The sequence below is a fragment of the Coenobita brevimanus genome, chromosome 84, assembly GCF_032717465.1.
Source record: "Coenobita brevimanus isolate Jiangsu-jjx chromosome 84, ASM3271746v2, whole genome shotgun sequence".
In the NCBI taxonomy this organism is placed as follows: domain Eukaryota; kingdom Metazoa; phylum Arthropoda; class Malacostraca; order Decapoda; family Coenobitidae; genus Coenobita; species Coenobita brevimanus.
Genome location: NC_137037.1, coordinates 26,006,672 through 26,022,918, shown reverse-complemented (window position 1 = coordinate 26,022,918; position 16,247 = coordinate 26,006,672). Strand labels below are relative to the sequence as shown.

General features: G+C 39.7%; 1 non-coding gene across 1 annotated transcript; it reads right to left on the bottom strand.

The window, feature by feature from the left end:
* Positions 1-9,291: 9,291 nt before the first annotated feature.
* Positions 9,292-9,410, bottom strand: LOC145410297 (5S ribosomal RNA). Its single transcript, XR_013899260.1, has one exon. It is a non-coding gene; the product is annotated as a 5S ribosomal RNA (ribosomal RNA).
* Between the last annotated feature and the right edge of the window lie 6,837 nt (positions 9,411-16,247).

Below are 16,247 nucleotides of genomic sequence, written 5' to 3'. Positions count from 1 at the left end.
TGTTTGAATTTAGCATTTTCTAATATTAAGATCAATGTTTAAAACAACACAGCTGTTTTGTTTGTTAACCCCTTAACCGTGGGGCGTCACTTTCGTGACGCTTGGGAGCAAGGGATCATACCGCTGGGTGTCACTTTTGCGATTCTGTGTTATTTTGAATTCCCCCGGGCTTTCAAGTGGTAGCTTGTATCATCTATCAGTACTGCCAATGTCCAACACTAGTCAGCACTACTAATCTCATCTGTACTCCCATCCATTGTTGACAATTTAGCCATTTCTCCCCGTTCTTGACTCCCCTCCCTACCTTCCCTCCATTACCCTCTCCTCTTGCCTGCCCAGCCGTGCTATGTTAAGTAAATCTTCTCTGGAATTTTCCACTGATTTCATCCATTGAAATAAGCTCTATGCCCTATTCTCATACCAAATAATATATACCGAAAAGAAATAAGGTAAGTGAGAGTGCCATACACCTGGAACTGGCTAATTATCACCTGACAACACCTCACCTGCACTCGTTCACTAATTTTCGCTGTTTATTTCCCCTTGAAATATGCCGTATAATCTATTCTTGTACTAAAAATATATATAAGGAGGGAATGGAGAAGCCTAAGTGATATTTACATTCACCTGGAACTACCTAATTTCTAATGTATTGTCTAGATTTCCTGCCAATCATTTCACTGCTATATATTAGCAGCTGTCAAGAGGCTGACGTTGGCAGTAATGCATTTCCCTAGGTAGGCCACCCCGGCCCACCCCTATCAGTTCACTGTCATCTTCCAAGGTGAAGGTACGTCTGATTGCTCCTGCTAACTTCAGCCACTTTTTTAGCCCCATGCAAAGGGCCCTGTGACCTTTACCCCCTACTAAACCTCGTGTGGAAAGAGGTAAAGGGCTGACACTTGAAAGAGAGTGACTACAATGTTTCTGATGAGTAAAACAGTGCAAGTGGAATTGTAAATAATGTGTAAATAATGTGTAAACAGCAAGTAAAGCAATGAATGTAATTATAAGTGAACAGTGGAAAAGAGTTTTATAAGTTACTTAGTGAACAGTGGAAAATAGTTTTATAAGTTACTTCAAGTGACAGTGCATAACACAGTGTAAATAAAATAGAAATGTAAATAATGTAAATAAAATAGAGAACGTAAATAGAAATGTAAGTGAGTAGTATTATAAGAATACCAGTATATATACTAGGAGTAATGAAAGTGAAAGTTTCACTCTAGCATGTATGAATACTATGAGTTATGAGAGTGAAGTTGAAAGTGACATTCACTCTCAATGCTAGTATACAGGACGAGAAAGTGAATGCTACGTATTTTACTGAAAGAAATTGAATGCCTACAGTGACAGTAAACTACTATTACTGAAGGAAACTTATGGATAAAGACTGTAGATATATATAAGTGTTATATAGTAATAGAAATATAAACTGTGAGTGTTTTTATGAATAATAAATGACAACACCAGCGGCGAACTAGCGCAAGTGGGAAGGTCATACGCCCTCGTAATTTTCATTGCTTTCACAGTGTTTTTTTTTTTTTGGAATATGGATTCCAAACTATTTGAGAATCATAGAATAGTGTTTCTAGTGATAATATCAGGCTGTGGTAATCATATTACCGGTTGTCGGGAAGTGTAAAGTGGAGACTTCGTTACCCAACTTCAGAGGTCTCCACAAGTCCTACGGTACTCGACGAAGGCTCAACAAACACCCCAGGAGAAAGCTGAAAGTATGTGCCATAAGCATATATGATTTTAATATTCTAGGACTAATAACTGATTTTTGGCAAATATTTTTAGAGAGTCTGTCGGAGCGCGAATATGCCCGCTGGTGCCGCAAGAAAAAGCAAATCAAGCCGGCAGTTAAAGGATTAATAAGCCAGAACTATAGCTGGAACACACAGTGATGAGGAATACCAGTACTGGAGTGCAGCAAACATATCTCAGTGTGACTCAGTTAGTTGACTATTATGCTTGTAAATTACTTTCAGTGGTGTTTGTCTTGTATTTATCGCAGTGGCATTTATTCAAATTACTGGTGTTTTATTGAAGAAATAGTGATGTTTATTACTTTTTTCTTTACAGATAAATTAAAATTCTGTTGTACTGTTAACGATCACATTATGGCGTCAAGAGGTTGTGTGAACAGTTGATCTTTTTTGCTACATTTGTGAAAAGTTTGTAATGAAAAAACAGAGACAGAACATGAAAGATTTTGTTAAAAGAAGCTTATTATGCTTGCTTTGGAATAAATCTTGGTGACCAGGACAAATTGTGGGTCCCAAACAGTGTCTGATCTGTTTGTGTTGAACTAAGACAATGGACAAACGACAAAAAGAAGGCCCTTGCTTTTGGTTTTCCAATTATATGAAGGGAACCCCAAAATCATAGTAACGACTGCCATTTTTATTCCTGCAAAATTCAATGATGCATCAAAAAGAATCAGAAAGAAATTGTTTATCCTAATCTTCCATCAGCAATAAGACCTGTACCACATGGACCTGATCTACCAATCCCAATTCCAGCTGATAGTCTTGATTATGTAGAAACTCTCTCTCAGAGGAAGAAATTGCTGCAGTAGATGATGAAGAATTTGTCCCAACATGTTCAAGCAATGATCCACATCCATTCTTTCAGGATAAACTTACCCTTTCGTGCACGGATAAGCTTTTAAGTTTTCCTGGCTCTGACACGCAGGCTTTTCTCCCCTCCCCCCCGGCTGCCATGGGGTCCGAAAATGTGTATTCTCGGCTTATTTTCACCACCCAAACATTTTATTTTGCCACAGAACCCATAAATTCCTATTCGCCGATGTTTGTTCTACACGATAAAAAAAAAAAAAAACACTATACATACAGTACGTTAGGGCGCTCGGAATAAACATTCGGGATCATAGATTTCACTTCCCAACGTCACAAGTCAAATGTTTACTAATCAATCTCTACATGTTATACTATCAATCGAAAGAGAATTTTATTAGCTTTCAAATGGGTCAGGTCCCAGTTTGATACGATATATGGTCTTCGAGTAATAAACGAGAAGGTAAAACCCATTTTCGACAGAAAACATCTTTGTTAATCGGGGAGGGTTTGCAATGAACTTTCAGGGGCACCCTTATGTTTTTATTTCATCATCCTATGCACAATTTCATCCTCTTTCTTCTCAGTAAAGAATGGTGATCCTAGGCCTCATAGTTCTCGAGAAAAATGCAAAAAGCTACAGCTTATTTTGCCACGCACTGACCCGCCATCAGCCGCGCTCACTTACGCTAGTTCCCGTAGGCACTAACACTTGTGTTTGCTAGCTTTGCTTTCTTTGGTTTTATACCAACGACTATTTCATATGCTTACTTCTGTTTTGTTTTTAGTCCTCTCAGAAACCACACATGAACACTAAACCTGTTGCTACCAATTGAAACTGAAGCTGTACTTATTTCCCTGTCATTTGTGTTGAGGTAAAAAACAATATATATGTTTATGTAAATATACTGACATAAATAAAAGTAAATAAATAAATAAAAAAAGAATACCACATACTTCTCCAGTGGTGATGATCTTCCTGCAGGACCACATCGGTTGGGAGATGAGGAGTTTTGTACTGTGTGTGTGTGTGTGTGTGTGTGTGTGTGTGTGTGTGTGTGTGTGTGTGAGTGTGTGTGTGCTCCACTAGTGAAGGTATCGCTCGGTATGGTACCGGTCGAAACAATCACCAATGCAAAGTGGCACATCACATACAGGACACATGTTCCTTGTGTTTTTCCTCCACCCCAACTTGAAGCACCAGGCACACCTGAGCCTCTTCTTGTTAGGGATCTTCGTCCTGTGGTGGCCCAGAGTGCAATTCAACCTGAAGTCATCGTCGATGACCCGGCGACGCTTGCTTGGATACCCTCGTGCTCTGTGGTCCTGTAGTGCGGGAGCTGCAGGCCTAGGCACGGGTTCTCCCGACGGACCAGCAACTGGAGATGGTGGTGGTTCTGGCACCACTGATGGACCTCCTGCAGGTGGTGCTGGTGGTGATGGTGGCACCTGTGATGGCTCTGCTTCTGGTGGTGCTGGTGTGGGGTCTCCCGCAGGCTGTGCTGGTGCTGGTGGTAGCTGGGCCAATCCTGGCACTGGTGGTTGTGCCTGCTGGGTGCCAGTTGATGCTGGTACTGACTGCCAGGTAGGTAGGTCTGGGGCGTGGTGGAGTGTGTGTCCAGATGCGGGCCAGTCCTTTTCATGGATATGCAGAAGATTGTAGATGATCTGCTCCACGAATTCCAGGAGAGTTACTTGCGCGCATCTGTACTTCTTATACAAGGCAAACACGTTGAACAGTGCCATTTGGATGAAGTAGAATGTGATCTTCTTCATCCACTTAACAGTTCGGTGTTGAATGGGGTTGTATTGGACCATTTGATCGAAATGATCCACCCCACCCTTATACCTGTTGTACTCCTCCACAATGACGGGCTTGTGAACGACCTTCTCCACATAGGTTTTCTGCCCGTCATTACCCCGCACCTTTCCTCGAACCCTCTTCGGAATGGTGTCCACAGTGTGGAAGGTGGACACCATGTTCACAATGCGCTTGTCCCTCCACAGTCGGAATAGCACATTGTCCTTGTGCCTGTATGCCATGCCCCCCTCGGGCAGGCTTTTAGCCTTGGTGATGGCCTGCAGCTGGTGTGGTGCTCCTCTAGGCAGCAGTAGGATCCCACACACGTAAAATCCTGCATTGATGAGTCGTTCACACAGGGGTACAGAATTGTAATAGTTGTCCATGAACAACTTATAGCCCTGGTCCTTCAACAGTTCCACGAGGCCCAACACGGTGTTCTGGAGGGTACGCTGCACCCCCATGTAGACCTCCAGGTTCCAGATGTAGCCCGAGGATGACTTAGCCAGCATGTACATCTTGATGGCGTACTTGTTGGGCTTCTGGGGGTTGTAGATGCGGAAGGACAGCTGGTCCTTTCACCCCAGAGAGCCCTCATCCAGGCTGAGCTGCTCCTCGGGTAGGTACCCTGACTGGAACTGCTGAAGGAAGTACTCCATGACTGCAAACGTGGATGAGCTGATCTAGGTTTTCCTGGGAAATGGAGAGCATGTTGAAAGAGTGAAAGTGATGGCATTGAAGCACCTTCCACTCATCACCAGCCGGACCCTAGGGTAGTCGTGCAGCTCGGAGCTCCTCCAGTAGTACCTGATGGTCGGCATGTGCATGACCCCCATTAAAAGGTATAGCCCCAGGAACTTGGTCATCTCCTCTTCATTGCAGGAGAACCAGGCATCCAGCTGAGTCCCCAGGAATGTGGCATACCAGTTGGTCTCCACGGTGCGGTATGACAACAACTCCTGGTGAAGAAGAGCTGGAAAAACCGCTGGGGAGTTGTTGGAATGTCCACCTTTATCCCCAGGGAGTCAGTGAATGGCCCATGGTTCGGTGTGAACAGGCCACTGCTCCAACCAGGATCCTTTTCAGCAGCGGTGGCAGCGGGTCGGCTATTCGACATCCTTCAGCCTGCCCTCCAACCCCTTGGACGTTCCCTGTGTCCAGGCAGTGGACCACAATGCCCTTGTCTAGGAGGGGACCCCTCGGACAAGGACGAGGACGAGACAGAGGGCTCTGGGGACACTAGTCTCCTCGGCCTGGCCGGCGAGGATGTCACTGTAGCATCCTGCATCGCAGAAGCGGGTGGAGGGGCCATCACAACGAACGTTGGCCCGGCTTCCGGTGACACTGGCTTGCTAAGGGGGGCAGAGGGGCCTGGAGATTGGGAGCCGACGAAGGGAGTGGTGGGACCGGCAGGTCCTAGAGGTGAGGAGGGTTGTCCGGTGAAGCCAGCCGATGATGTTGGTGTGGTCTCCCTCGGAGGAAGGCGGCAGAACAGCTTCACTTGCTGACCAAATGGCGTCTACTCAACCTCCTCCATCCCAGAACAGTTGCTCTCAAAATTGCTCTCCGAGTCTACCTCTTTGAGGATCTGATGCCACTCGTGTGGTGCCAACCCATGTCTCATTTTTGCAAGACTGAAGCCAACTGGAGAATAAATTGCTGTGTGAGGGATTGTGGACCCTGTGGCAGTCCAGTGCTATGGTAGGAGTGTGAGCTGAAATAAAGGAGTCAAGATTTCTTATTCACAGCCAGCCAAGAACTTTGCTCAACACTGGCACAATGCAAGGTTCATAATATACGTGCATGTCGTTGGAAAACATCGTCCCCTACACCTGACTTAGCACATAGGTAGGGGCTAGTAGCATGTGGTTACCCCTTTCATTTTCTTTGGACATTACAAATAACTAAACCTATCATTTTTATGAGAGACAGTACATTTCACCAACAACATGTAAATGGAAGTGTTCTGTAGGCTGTTACCTGTGCGCTAAGGTGTAGCAGATGGTGTTTCCCTTACGAGAACATGCTGCAATCAGTCTTTCACTGTCTTTACACATAAAACATTGCCAAATATATCAGTACATGGGAAACACAGTAGATTTACCCAAGGGAAAAAAAAAAAACATATATATGTAAATGCACGTGTTCCAAACCTCGCGCTGCATGTAACTACCTGTGTGCTAGCTCAGGTGTATGACACACACTCTTCCTTATGAGCACGTGACTCACTTTTTCATTGTCTCTTCACATAAAACATAGCCAAATGTATCAGTACATGGGAAACACAGTAGATTTCACCAAGAAAAAAAAAACATATATGTAAATGTACGTGTTCCAAACTTTGCGTTGCATTTTGCTACTTTGTGCTAGCTCAGGTGTATGAAACACACTCTTCCTTACGAGAACTTGGCTCACTTTTTCACTGTCTTTTCACATAAAACAACCAAATCTATCAGTATATGAGATAAACAGTATATTACACCACAACAAGTACAAGTACCTGGCCCTTACCTGTTCGCTAAGGTGTTGCAGATGATGTTTCCCTTACCAGAAGACGCTGCAGTGTTTAAGATTTTATTTCACAATACACATAATCAAATCCATCATTTTATGAGACATACATGATATTTCACAAAACAGTACCTGATCGTGATCTGTATGTCACATTTGCGATACCTAAGGTATCGCAGATGATATTTTCTGACGAGCACGTGGTGCAGTGTTTACATTCATCCACACAAGCATACAATAAACATATCAATAACATTCATGCTTTATTTCACACTGAAAGCATATGAAATAAATATAACAATATGATAAAATCAAGTATCCCTATAAACCTCCTGTATTTTATCCCCTCCTGACAATGGCATGCCGTGGCCAGGAGTACGTGACTCCTGCCCTAGCCAATATTTCATCACTTACACTCACTGCACTGTACTCCCATCTGTTGCACAATAACACTCTCCACCATACATCAGCATAAAACAAGGACTTCATCAACATCTTGGCAAATATTCCCTCCAAGACAATGCTGTGTCATCAGGTGGTTTCCCACCTCCCTCAGCTAAATCTTTCACCATGTCCTTCCTCACTGGATATTGCACACTATATTCACCTGATTCACTGTCATTATTATTCAATGGTTGAATGCTCACATTGGATGCAGAGTAGAGGGAGTGTAGTTGTTGGGAACCTCCGATAAACAGGGTAGGCCTACCACAATCTTTGTTGGGCCAACAGCAGAATAACGGCAATGAATGATTCACACAAACCTAATTCCCTATTGCAAACACCAAATCTAATCACAATAGTGCCCAAAAGGTAAACATATGCACTATTGGTATAGTGGAATATGACACGCATCCCAGGATGGGGTAAATAGTGTAAGATTTAACCCACCGCATTTGACATAATTCCACGGCCAGTGCCAGTGCCGTTTTAAAATGATTTAAAATAAAAAACTTCACCGTGACTGCATTTTTCAAGATTCACGGGTAAAAATTGGCAGGCATGTAAGGTAAATGTTCCCCTACCATCCCCCAGGCTGTCAAGGCCATACACTCACTCGCTTCCCCCCTCATGCTCGCTCTGCCTCACTCTGCCTGTGTGCCTCAACCAGTGCTGTACATATTGAAGGCATTTTGTAAATATTTTCATGTAAGTGTAAGTTGTAAATATTTTCTTGTAAGTGTAAGGACTATATAGTGAAGTCAAGTTGTAAATACCTTCTTGTAAGTGCCAGGACTGTATGCATTGAAGTCAGGTTGTACCTATCTTCAAGTAAGTGTAAGATAATGCATTCATGGTGAGAAAGACATGCAAATTGTGATAGATGCTGAAGTAATAAGTAATCAGAAAAGTATACTGAACATTGCTATACCTTTCCAGCATAAATAAATGAGTATACCTTATATAGAAAACGGCTTTCTCTCACGTATGTGGCGAGCATAAGAGAGCAGCTATACCTGTACACGAGTATGCAGGATTCAATAAAACTCATTTCCGAGCCTAGGTGAGCATTTTAATGGCAAATTAGTTGTTTTCACATCAAAATCTATCATTTTAGCCAAAAAAAAAAAAAATGAAAATTGGCTGGCACTGGGGTGACCCATAGGGCTAAAAATAGCCAGCAAGCGGTGGGTTAAATGCCCAGCTGCACGCTACCTTCTCCCTCGACAGCTGATGTGGAACTAATCAACCTGACCGGGCTGCCGCGCGTCTCAGGCCCCAAGGTTGCCAAGTCATTACTTTTGACAAGATGCACGGGAACTATGACGCATCCAAAAATGATGCCGATCTGCCGAAAACTTTTTCTTTGACGTAAGTTTTTGAGCTCTTATGATGACAAATGTGTCTTCGCGTATAGTCGCAGAAACTTCCAAGTGCGTCATTGCGGGTGAAAAGGTTAATGATTTAGTGTGAGATCTCGGTCTGCCCAAAAATGCTGCAGAGCTCTTGGGGTCCTGATTAAAAGTTAAAAGGTATTACTTCCAGATGCAACTTCCTCTTAGTACCGAAATAGAGAAAAATAGTTTGCACCATTTTTCAAGAATGATGGATTCTTGGTTCATTGCAGTGACATAAGTGGTCTAGTGCAGAAACTTGGCAGAGATAATAATGCAGAAGAAAGGAGACTATTTACAGATTCACCAAAAAAGAAGCCTGAAAGGGGTACTTCTTCATAATGGTAATAAATATGCATCATTACTTGTTCCTCATTCTGTGCATTTAAAAAAACATACCAGAATTTCGCAAATCCTCTCGAGAAAATTTCATTTTCATTCATTCATTGCCAGACGCCATGTATCCCAAACGGGGTGGCCAAGGACTTAGAGTTAATTGTTTTACAGGGAGGGGCACTAATCCTCCACCAACCCCACTTGACACGTAGGGAGAACGTTATGCCAACAGCATCTGGTGTTCCCAGGCGGCCACCCATCCAAGTACTAACCAGACCCAACGTTGCTTAACTTCACTGATCGGATGGGAAGCGGTGTACTCAACGAGGTATGGCAGACAACTACAGTAAACGATGTTGGTTCATATGTGGGGACCTGAAAGTTCTGCGTCAGCAGTCCGGATATACAAAATACCCACGTTTTCTCTATGAGTGGGACAGCAGAGCCAAGGATTTACATTGGGTTCAGACAGAATGGCCAGATACAAAAAATCTACTGTTTGGTGCCCAAAACATCATCAGACCTAGCTTGGTGAATCCAGATAAACTGCTTCTACAACCGCATTTATATTTATCTGAGATTAATAAAACAGTTCGTCAACGCCCTATCAAAAGATGAAGTCTGTTTTATGTATTTGTGCCAGAAGTTTTCTAGTTTCTCTGAAGCTAAATTGAAAGAGGGCATATTTTCTGGACCTGATATTAGAAAACTAATTTCTGATGAAGAATTTGATGGTGCGATGAACGACCTGGAATGAGAGGCTTAGGTATCATTCAAAGAAGTATTTTCTAAGTTTTTACGTAACAATAAGGATTCAGATTACAAAGAAATTGTGAGAGATTTGTTGGTCAAGTTTAAGGAGTTGGGTTGCAACAGGAGTCTCAATGTTTACTGCTTGGATACGCATTTGGAATTTTTCCCTGAAAATCTTGGAGCAGTGAGTGAAGAACATGGTGAAAGATTCCAACAGGATATCAAGAACATGGAAAGAAGGTACCAGGGACGTTGGGATGTCAGCATGATGGCTGACTACTGCTGGATGATTCATAGGGATGCACCAGGAAAAGTGTACAAACGACTGGCCACCAGAGTTTTGGAACAAAAAAAAAGTTTTGCAACAAACAAAAAAAGAAGTTACAAAGACTGGACAAGTTATATGTGCGTCATGGAATATATAGTGTTGTTTGCCTTATATGTATCTTCGAAAAATTACATTGACTAAAAATTTTCATTTTCAATTAGTTTAGAACAATATTGTATTGATCGACTGAAATTTATAATTTGCTATATTCTAATTAAATTTCTTGTTAGTTTTATATTTAAATGTTATGTGGTCATTCTAAATGTATTTTTTTCTGTTTCTTCGTAAGCGCAATATAAAATAACTACTCAGATTTAAAAGATTGTTAATGACTTTAATTTTGTGGACGTGTGTTATGTATTTTATATATTATTAGTGCTTTATTCTAATGACTTTATTCAACTAAGGGAGATGTTTTGAAGTCCAAGGGTAAATGTAGGATATATTTGACCTTCCCAGATCGTAAACTCTCGAAAAATGGATAAAACTGTCTGAGGGTACCAAGCACAAATGAGAAAACGTTATCAAACTGAAAAGGTTAAAATTATTTCTCCACACTTTGAGTTTTTGCATTGAGCTTATAAGACCCCGGCCCTGTGTTGAATATTTAGCGTGCAGCAGCGTAAACAAAACAGAGCTTACCCGATAAAGTCTGCTTATGTGATGGAGTGTAAGTGCTTAGTGCGAGCTGCGGGTAAGGGTTGGTGTTGGGGTAAGGTAAACGTGCAGGGTGAGAAGGATTTGGATGAAAAGTGAAATTTTTGGTCTGGGCGAGTGATGGGGTGAGGATGTTCCTGAGGTGAGAGTATGAAGTAGGATGTGTGTGTGTGTGTGTGTGTGTGTGTTCTTACCTAATTCTTCTTACCTAATTGTATCTTTACAGGAACGAGTCAAGCTCGCACTGTCCCATGTCTTAAACCATATTTATCGTACATATCCTTAAATTTGTGAATTGTTTTGGCACACACTATTTCATTCGGTAGTGCATTCCATTGATCAATTGCTCTGTTTGGGAAACTGAATTTCCTTATGTCTTTATCGCCTCTCTTCTTATGCAGTTTTTTGCAGTGTCCTCTTGCTGATGCTTCTCCATATGTTAAGTAATCATTTATGTTTATTTTCTCCTTCCCTGATATGCACTTATATAGCATTATCATGTCACCTCTTTTCCTTCTCTCCTGTAGTGTTGGTAGATTCAGTTTATTTAGTCTTTCTTCATAGCTGAGGTCCCTTAAGCTTGGTATCCATCTTGTAGCGGTCCTTTGAACTTTTTCAATCTTGTCTATGTGCTTTTTGAGATGAGGACTCCAGATTACTGATGCATATTCCAGGATTGATCTAATGAATGATGTTATTATCCTTCTTAGGATGTCTTCATTTATGTATGTGAATGCTATTCTCATATTTGCAAGCAGTGTATACATGTTCCGTACCTTCTTGCTGATGTGGTCATCCGGAGATAGTCTGTTATTGATAATCACACCTAGGTCTTTCTCTTTTTCTGATGTGTATAGGGTTTTATTTCCTAACTTATAATCCCAATCAGGTCTTTTTCCACTTTTACCAAACTTGATTACATGACACTTGTCCACATTGAATTCCATTTGCCATGTATTACTCCATTCATGAAGTTTATTTAATTCTTCTTGTAGCTCTTTACAAGAGTCTGTGTTAGTAATTCTCCTTTGTATTTTTGCATCATCTGCAAACATATTCAGATAGCTCTTATTTCCAGTGTTACTGTTTATATCATTTATGTACACTAAAAACATGATTGGTGCCAGCACTGAACCCTGTGGTACTCCACTAGTCACTTCTTTCCATGATGAGTAGTTTCTTCTTAGTACTGTTCTCATTTCTCTTTTTATGAGAAAATCTTGCATCCAACAAAACAGTTTGCCTCGAATTAATCCTTGATGGTACAGTTTCCATAAAAGTCTTTGGTGTGGTACTGTGTCAAAAGCTTTTTTGAAATCTAAATAGATACTGAACACCCATCCTTCCCTTTCCTGTATTGTGTTTGTTACTCTGTCATAGTTGCTCAACAGATTAGTAACACATGATATTCCTTTTCTGAAACCAAACTGTCTTTCTGTTATCATACTGTGTTCTTCTAGATGATTTACCCAAGCTTTTCTTATAAGCTTTTCTAATACCTTGCTTACAACACTGGTCAGTGATACTGGTCGGTAATTAAGTGGATTTTGTCTACTTCCTTTCTTGAATAAGGGGACAATATTTGCTTTCTTCCAAATATCAGGTAGTTTACCTTGACTCAAGGATTTCTTGAAAATTAAAAATAATGGTTTACTTAACTCCTTTGCACATTCTCGTAGTACCCAACATGAAATTTCATCAGGACCACTTGCTTTTCCTCTGTCTAATTTACTTAACTCCTCCTGTATTATTTTTCTGCTATTTGTATATCTGGTAGTGTGTGTGGACATGCATGTTCCACATAGTCCCTCTCAAAATTTTTTTCTTCTGTAAAAACTAATTGGAAATTCTTATTTAGTGCTTCACAAATATCTTTCTCTTGTGTATCAGTGATTCCCTCGTCCGTAATTGATTGTATTATATCTTTTACTTTGGTTTTGCTTCTAATATAGCTGTAAAACAGCTTTGGTTGATCACTACTTTTATTTATTATATCCTCCTCAAACTGTTTTTGGGCTTCCCTCCTTGTTCTTGTATAATCGTTCCTTGCCTGTTTGTAATTATTATACGCCCTTTTACTATTATGTCTTCTGTATCTATTCCACAACAAATCTCTTCTTTCTTTTGATTTTTTACATTCTGTATTGAACCATTTCTGTATTTTCTTATTTGCTTTTTTGTGTTTTGGGGTGTACTTCTGGAATCCTATTTCATAAAATTCACAGAATTATTTATATACAGCATTTAAATCTTGTCCTCTAAGCTCATATTCCCAATCAGCTTCTAAGAAATACTTCTTTAGGTCTTGATAATTTCCCTTTTTATAGTTTAGGCTCTTTTTGTAACTGTCATTGCTGTTTACTATGTAATATGCTATCCTGAAGTTATAATTTAGTACTGCATGATCGCTTTTGCCGAGTGGAGGGTGATATATTAAACTGTCAATATCATTCTCTTGCCTAGTAAATATTAGATCCAGCACTGAAGGTACATCAAGTCCTCTTTTTCTGGTGGTTTCCCTCACATGTTGCGTTAGGAAGAACTTTTGTACGAGATCCAGGAGCTTTTGGTCCCAACAGCTTTCTTGGCTAATTATATCTAGAGTATTCCAATTTATATTTGTATTGAAATCCCCAGTTAATAAAATTCTTTCTGATTTCTCTTCCATTTTATGTAGTAATGATCTTAAACTCTGCATTGTACTCTCTGCCAGGTCCTCATATTCATCTCTTTCCCATGTGTTTGATCTGGGTGGCATGTACAAATTGGCTACAATTACTTTACCTTCAGATGTGTTGATCTCTACTGCAATCAGTCCTACTTGTGATGGTATATCTAGTTTTATTTCATTGACTTTTAGATTTTTCTTAGTTAATATTATAATTCCTCCTCCTTTTTTTAAATTTCTGTCTCTTCTCCATATAATGTATTCCTCTAAGTTTAGTATGTGATTGGATATCCTTGGTGTTAATTTTGTTTCAGTTAGGCATATTATTTGTGGTTCATTTTCTCTGACATAATCATTCATCTCTAGTAATTTAGATACCATTCCATCCACATTTGAGTACATCAACTTTATCATCTTGTTTATATACTTGTCATGACATGGTTCTACTACCTTCCTCCTTTTTATTACATCCTGTTTGTGTACCACTTTCGTACCGGCAATCCTATTACTTTGTAAAAAAAAATTCTTCTTCTTCTCTTCTGATCTTCCCTCATTTTTTGTTTTTGCTTCCTCCCTTTTCTCTTTCAGTAATTCCAGTTCCTCTTGTGTTAGGCATCTTTTTATCCATACATTTTTGAACTCCTCTTTTTCCATAAGATTCGTTTCATTTTTTAGTATCTCTTCCACAGTGTTTTCACTCTGGAAAGTCACATTTAGAGGTCTTGTCTTGCTTTTCTCATATTTCCCTAACCTTTTGTGTTCCTCTATGTCTTTACTACAGATTTCCTCTGATACTTCTTTCAGTAAGCTCATTACATTTGCCATCTCCTTTTTGTCTCTTGTGATCTTGTTTTATACTTCTTCCTCTTCTATACCAGTGATTACTATAGATTTGTTTATATCTACTGAATCTCTGACTAACTTTGGATTGTTTTGGATTATTCTTTTCACTTCCTTTTTAATGCTTTTTTCCTCCACCCTTGTTTCTAAGAGTTGCTTTACTTTCACCATTTCAGCATACGTGGTTTCCACATCATTTTTGTAGATTTGCACAGCTTCATTCACCTGTGTGTGTGTAAGCGAGAGAGAGAGAGAGAGAGAGAGAGAGAGAAATATATATATATATATATATATATATATATATATATATATATATATATATATATATATATATATATATATATATATAATTCATCAGAAGTAACCTTCAACTTGTGTACCCCCATTGCCGAGTTACAGACTGAACATATTCTGTCTGTCTCTGTCTCTGTATATGTATATATATATATATATATATATATATATATATATATATATATATGTGTGTGTGTGTGTCTGTGTGTGTATGTATATATATATATATATATATATTTCTGTGTGTGTGTGTGTGTGTGTGTGTATATATATATATACATATATATATATATATATATATATATATATATATATATATATATATATATATATATATATATATATATATATATATATATATATATATATATATATATTGTTACATAGCCTATGATTTCATCATCCTTTGTGTAATTTTAACGCACAGTATGCTTCATGTTTGATCACGAGCATGTTCTGCCTCAGTCCCCCCCTTCTACCGTTATAGTAGCGTAAGTCGTCCTTTCTGTTGTTCAGAGCAGGATTGTCAGCTCTTTGTCCCCTATGGCTTCATTTGCGCGTCCTTCTTACAAGTTGTATCAAGCTCTGCTGGCCCCTATATAATGAGCTCAGTCTCTGCATTATTGCCATTTAGATCTGCTCCTCATTTTGTTCACATCTCTGTCCTCCCCTGCACAGTTATTATTATTGTGAGTGCTCAGGAAGTCTCCAACCATCTAGCAGCTGTGTGTAATTTGAGTATAACTGTTGTTGCATTTTTTCTTGTACTGTGTAGCATAAGGTTAATTCTTGGGCCTGGTGAGGTTTTTTGTGATTTGTGTAGGGTTCTTGTTGTCAGCCATCATTAATAATATTTTGTATCTGTAATAATATATCTGGCATTCACTGAGTATTATCTGGTATCTCATTTTAACAGGGCTGACTTAGATAAATTTACTCTTGCTAATTTCGTGTTAATAGAGGCTATTGCAGTTAACCATATATTTAACCTGTTTTTTGCCATTACATTATCCTTATGAGTCCTGAATGTTTTGTTGTTAGTTTGAGCATTAAACTTTAACTTGTAATTTTACCTAACTCTTTTGTTTTGAACCTGGAACTTTACGGGACAGTAGTGACTCTTAGTATTCTCACTTAATGTGTACATTATCTTTCTCTGTTCCGTAACATAAATTTGGCGACCTCTTATCAGGATATTCAGGATATTATCATAAGGATATTGCTTGATATTTTGTAACTGTGATTTATTCATGATATCTACTATTACTACGCTTGATGAAGCCAAAGATTTTTTGTCAAATGTGCAAACAGTGTTGGATGTAGAAAACAGAACAAAGAATGAACTTAAGCTTGTTGCTCAACAATTGGGAATTGCTGTTCGCTCTCATCATTCTAAAGATCAAATTGTTGACATGATTAATGAAAGCTTGTTTAATGTAACTCCTCCAAATGGGCAAACGCAGATTGAAATAGCTAAGTTACAGCTAGCCTGCAGGAGGCTCGTGTCAAGGAAGCTGAATTTCAAGCACGTGCTAAGGAGGCTGAGTCTCAGGCTAAGGAGGCTTGTGTTAAGGAGGCTGAATTTCAAGCAAATGCTAAGGAGGCTTAATCTCAAGCTCGGATTCAGGAGGCACAAATA